Here is a 5,482-nt window from a genome sequence, read left to right on the forward strand (position 1 = left end):
ATTATGGTTTATTGTTCGATCTTTAGTCTGTAAATGTAATGCGTTGAGAAAACGGTATTTAAACTCAAGAGTCTTTAATGACACAATACTGCCATCTAACGGCAGATATACACACTGTCAATATAAAATGAGACTGGCTCAGAAAAGATAATGAACGTTGGCTTTGACTATGATCTAATTTACGGACCGTTCCAGCATAAAGAACACAATGTTTATCCAGCTTTGTCCATTTAAAGTCTGGTGTTCAGTGCACCACTTTGACCTATTCTGTGTGCTCACTAATTTGGAGATCATAAAAAGAATCATAAGATAACATGTATGCAGTCACAGGACCAGTATACAATTTATACATGCAAATAATTTACCACCTTTTGCCAGACGTCTGTCTGTTCTAGTGACGCACCTTTGATTCAGGCGACTATCGGGGTTATTTATTTATTTATTTATGTTGCTTATAATCAGGCTGGTGGCATGGGTGCCAACAGGTGGACAACTTTTTAAATGGTAACCGTTTAACTTGCCTTTTTTTTTTGTCATATTGTCAAGATAAACAGGTAATGAACCATCATATAATTTGAATAGTTGCAAATACCGTTAAACATGCTTTTTTGTCTTTTTTCGTATTGTCAAGATAAACAGGTAATGAACCATTATATATTTGTAAAGTTTTTTACAAGTTAGATTTTATGGTATCTGAATACTACTTCAATGTTAGTATTATTGTAAGGCTATAAATGAATGCTAATTTTTGCTCAATAGTTCATGCTAGCTGTGTTAGCTGCTATGCTAGCTGGCCAAGAACAAACTTAACAATATAATTAAAAAACGACAAATGCTAGTATCAAAACTGATATTTCTTATACCACACGGTTAAAATTCTCCATAATGGCTAAAAACATAAGGGAAATATGAAAAAAAAAAGAAGACATTTTTACTTTCAGGCTACTACTGTCCGAGCAATTAGCTTGATAATGCTATTCCTGCTGAGTCATGTGGCTCACTGTTTTCCTCTAGATGGCTAAAAAGGTTTTAGTAACATGGTTGTGTGTAGGTTGAAAGACACATATGTGTGTAATAAAACTACTTATTTTAACAATTACAAGAAAGATTTATCAAGAAAACAAACAAAAAAATATTTCAAACTTTGCTTATGTGGAATATTTGATAGGTAAATTGATCCTCAAAAAGGAGGAACAAGGGGGGGGGGGACATTTTAAAGGGTGCTCATTGCTTAATAATTACAAGTATTAGTAGTAATAGTATTTCAAATATTATTTTGGAATCACTTTTACTACAGCAAGTATAAATTGAGCAACAAGTGCCTGTTTCTGCATTTTGTTTGCAGATTAAAATTAATTCTATTATCCAGTGTTCAAAATCTCAGGTGGTGGAGCCAACACTCACTCAAACATGTCCCGCTATTGTATGCATTGACATAAGTTCCTGTTCCTGGAGTTGTGATTGGTGTAACTGCATGATGCAAATGTCATTAAAGGTCATTTTGACAAATTGAATAACAGGATGGTTGAAAAACTGACCAGAAAGATAGACGGATTGCAACCAGCCGCTGAATGTTTCTGTTGGAGCGCCTTCATTTCACAAAGTGAGCAATGGTGAGCGGTCAAGTGGAGGTAATGTGCTCACTGTGACCTCTCATTTTCACCATGGCAACAGATTGACCTGAAAACGCAGATCTGATCGCATAACTGATACAGTCCAGTCACCACATGTGTGGCACTTCTAGAAGACTCACGTACACACACAATTATACACAAATATTATGACGAATGAGAAGGTGACACGTCTGACCCTGCGCTGTAGGTTGCGGGAAGGTCATCGACTCTCCTCTTACGTCCAATCTCGTCGTCCCTTTTATGAAAAAAAATATTTTATTGACACTGTGATTAAATGTAGATTTGGAGCAATAAAACAGGTCAGAAGGTGAGAAATGTATGAAGGTGTCATCTGAAAAATATCAAGGGGCTCATAAAAGCACACCGACGGCAGTTGCCACTCCCCCGGCTTGTGTATAATGACTTCCAATTTCCCCCAAGCTTTATATTTGCTGTACATTTCCGCTGCCGTCCATGCTACCGTTCAGAGACAATGGCGGCTACATTCTATTGATGCCTCGTGAATTTGCACAAAAATCTGCATTTCTGCTGCTTCACGTCATTATGTTACTTTTGCAGGCCTTTCCCTATAGTGAGAGCGGCCTTCACTGCCAGCGGGGTCCTTAGGGAGCTTGGCCGCCCATGTGGGACCCATTAAAGAGGGGCTGCAGTGGGTGAGAGAGTACAGAATGTGACGGTGGTAGGTCAAAACGCTTTGTGACCAAGGAGGGCTATCATTTATTGTAATTCAGGTCCTGTCAGACTGAAGGAGAAGGAAAGTGAAGTAGCGTGGCGTGCCCTAGATCTCATCTGTCTGAACCCCCCTCTCACCACCCCCGCCTCTGACAGACAATGGCTCCGTGGCTGGATGAGACGGAAGAAGGAGTCATCGTCCATGCATCCATCCATTTTCATATACTGTGTCCCAGCTGAGTCAGAACCTTCGCTTTAGCCGTTAAGTCGATATGCTAGTGCTAGTCGTATGTTCTGTGTTTGTAAGCCCCAACCCTTTCTCACCATCAATTCACACGACTAAGTAATAGCATCAGGACAATAATTAAAACCTTCTTACAGACAAGAGCTGTTAACATAACATAATGGTACACCTGCATAAATCTGTTAGAATTGACAGCAAGTGTGTCAGCAGCAAGTCGATTTTTTATTTACATTTTTGTTATGAAATTTGGGCCAGAACATTCGTAGATGAGTCAAAAAATATATACAAATGTGTTATTTCAATAATAAATTAGTGAGTCATTTTCCTTTAAACATGAAAATAAAAATAAATGAATAAATGCTATTTAGAATTCATTTAATTTTAAGAATTAATCATGTAATTAAATAATACATTCAACTTCAGCTGTCCTGTCCATTAAAGCCAAAAAGCCCCCCAAAAATAATACTTTAAAAGTTAAAGGTACGTAAAATTTATATTCATTTGATCATAACAGTATACATTTTAAACAATCACTTAATTTTATACATGGATACAAAAAAAAACATCCAAAATTATTATACATTTAAAAATACTATTCATAAATAACACATGCTAGCTAATTAGCTGGATTAAAGAGTGTTAGGAGCTGCCTGTGGAACATACTTTGCCCACTCTCATTTATAAAAATAACAATACTCGGTTTGATTGACACTGAAATGATTACTGAGCGCACAAGTTTTAACATCGACCATTTTAGTATATAATAATAATAATAATAATAATAATTTGTGAGATGTGTTGTGGTAGGAGTCCGTGGGACTATTTTAAATAGCTTGGTGCCTAATTAAGCAACATGATTTACTGTAGTGAAGACTACAAAGCAACGAAGTGAAGAAGAAAATTATCCAATGTCAATTGTGTATGTATGGTTGAAAAATTGTGTATTTTCTCTAGAAAATGTTTTTAGTTTTTTGGGAGGGGGTGGGGGGGTGGGGGGATTAATTTATCTAACCATCTAACCATATATAGCAGGGGTCCTCAAGTTCGGTCCTCGAGAGCCCGTATCCAGCCTGTTTTCCATGTTTCTCTCCACCAACACACCTGGTTCATGATCAGGATCGTTATCAGGCTTCTGCAAAGCTTGCTGATTAGCTGATCATTAGATTCAGCTGTGCTGCAGGAGGGAAACAAGGAAAACAGGTTGGATAGGGGCTCTTGAGGACCGAACTTGAGCACTCCTGATTTATAGTAACAGACAGAAAAATAAAATGCTCTTCCACGAGATGGCACAAGGTACATAATTAACCTGTGTATCCACTTTTTTTTCTTTTTTTTTTATCTAAGATAAGAAATGATATCTTTCTTTCAGATCATTTCGTTTCTAATTTCTTCAGAGACGCTCTTGTAGAAAATTGCCAGTAGAGGGCAGCATCGTCTTTTTCAACCTAGCAGAAGTGGAACCGCCCTAAAGGTTCTGTTGTCACACTTGGAATTTAGAAAGAAAAAAGGAAGTCATGCACAAGCCATTAATGTTAAACTGGCATCTATAGATCCAACATCCCGCCAATGGCAAAATGATTAATTAAAATGCATAAAATAATTTCCAATCAGTATTTCAGTACAGCCATTATGCTACTTGTTAGCAGTTGGATGTGTAAAATTCGGTGCGGTGATGGTGGTGGTGGTGGTGGGGGGTGGGGGGGGGGGGGTGGGGGGGTCAGATATAGGAGCTGAATTTCAAATAAAAGCTTATGTAAGTCATTCCTTTAAAAGGCTTCAACCAGACTGCAATGGGCAATGATCCGTCTGTCTTCCCACAAGGGGGCAGTGTTTAGCCCTGGTTTCCAGACCTCCAATGAACAGAAACAACAATTTAGCTTAGCACAACGTGTCCCACTAAATCAGTGTCACCATTCAGTACTACAGATGGAAGGCCTTTGTCAAAATCCCACCTCGAGAAGGAACAAAGTCAAACACTTGTGTCGCTGATTCGACGAGCTCGTACTTTAGTCAGGGGAGCTTTGAGGATAAACCAACAAGTTCCCGGCCCAAAAATAAGCCTTTTCCCTTTTTGGCTTTGAAACGGGATCTTAAAAACAAAAGGCTGGCCCAGACACACTCTCTAATTAGACGGCCTGCAGATGCCTGGACACACATAACCTTCACACACATGCATGTAGAAATACTGCAGAGATCAAAGAGAACAAAAAGGAACATTTTGAGTACACTTCAGCTTCTCTGAAAAAAAATTGGTATGGTTTGGGAAGCACTTTTTTCTTTTTCTTTCCCCTAAGCGATGTCACTTAGTACACTGAAAGCCATGAATGCTACCACACGGCTTGTGCGTGCGCGTGTTTGTATATGAGTGAAAGGCTGGCTGTCATTTTCAATCTATGGTCTTTTTCAGCAAAATGTCAATGATCAGCAACGGAGCGCTCGCCATCCTTTATCATGCTGATGTTCAGTTTCACCCCACAAAGAGCATGCATCAGACGTACAAAGGATGGCTTCACGCAGACCCGTAACTCGCTGTCTCTGTCCCCTCACACACACACACACGCACACACACACGCGCACACAGAGTCCCATTTGAGTGACTAAAAACAGTCGTTCTTGTCTTGTGTACTGGTGCATTGAGTGGGTCAGTTTTCCCGACATATTTGCGTTTCATTCATAAGTATGCAGTAATTATATGAAAACGTGGCCTCTTTTTCTCATTGGGGGGTGTGAGGCTTACTTGAAAAGGCACTCGTTTGTGTTTTTGACTGTGTTTTCATGGTATGCTATGCCTGAATTATTAAACAATGTTTAATTTATAATTGTATGGGTATGATTTATTCATTTTTGATATCAAGAATAAGGACAAATTCAATCAGGCTAGTTTCCTGTCAAAATGGAGTTCCGATAAAATTGAAATAGAAAAGTACTGGCC

General features: G+C 38.7%; 1 long non-coding RNA gene across 1 annotated transcript; it reads left to right on the forward strand.

Moving 5' to 3' along the window:
• Positions 1-281: 281 nt before the first annotated feature.
• Positions 282-3,442, forward strand: LOC147165731 (uncharacterized). The gene is made up of 3 exons (XR_015096522.1): positions 282-554; positions 2,193-2,287; positions 2,366-3,442. It is a non-coding gene; the product is annotated as an uncharacterized LOC147165731 (long non-coding RNA).
• The last annotated feature ends 2,040 nt before the right edge of the window (positions 3,443-5,482 follow it).

Source organism: Leptonotus elevatus, chromosome 11, assembly GCF_054856555.1.
Source record: "Leptonotus elevatus isolate MCC_2025b chromosome 11, RoL_Lele_1.0, whole genome shotgun sequence".
NCBI classification, from domain to species: Eukaryota; Metazoa; Chordata; class Actinopteri; order Syngnathiformes; family Syngnathidae; genus Leptonotus; species Leptonotus elevatus.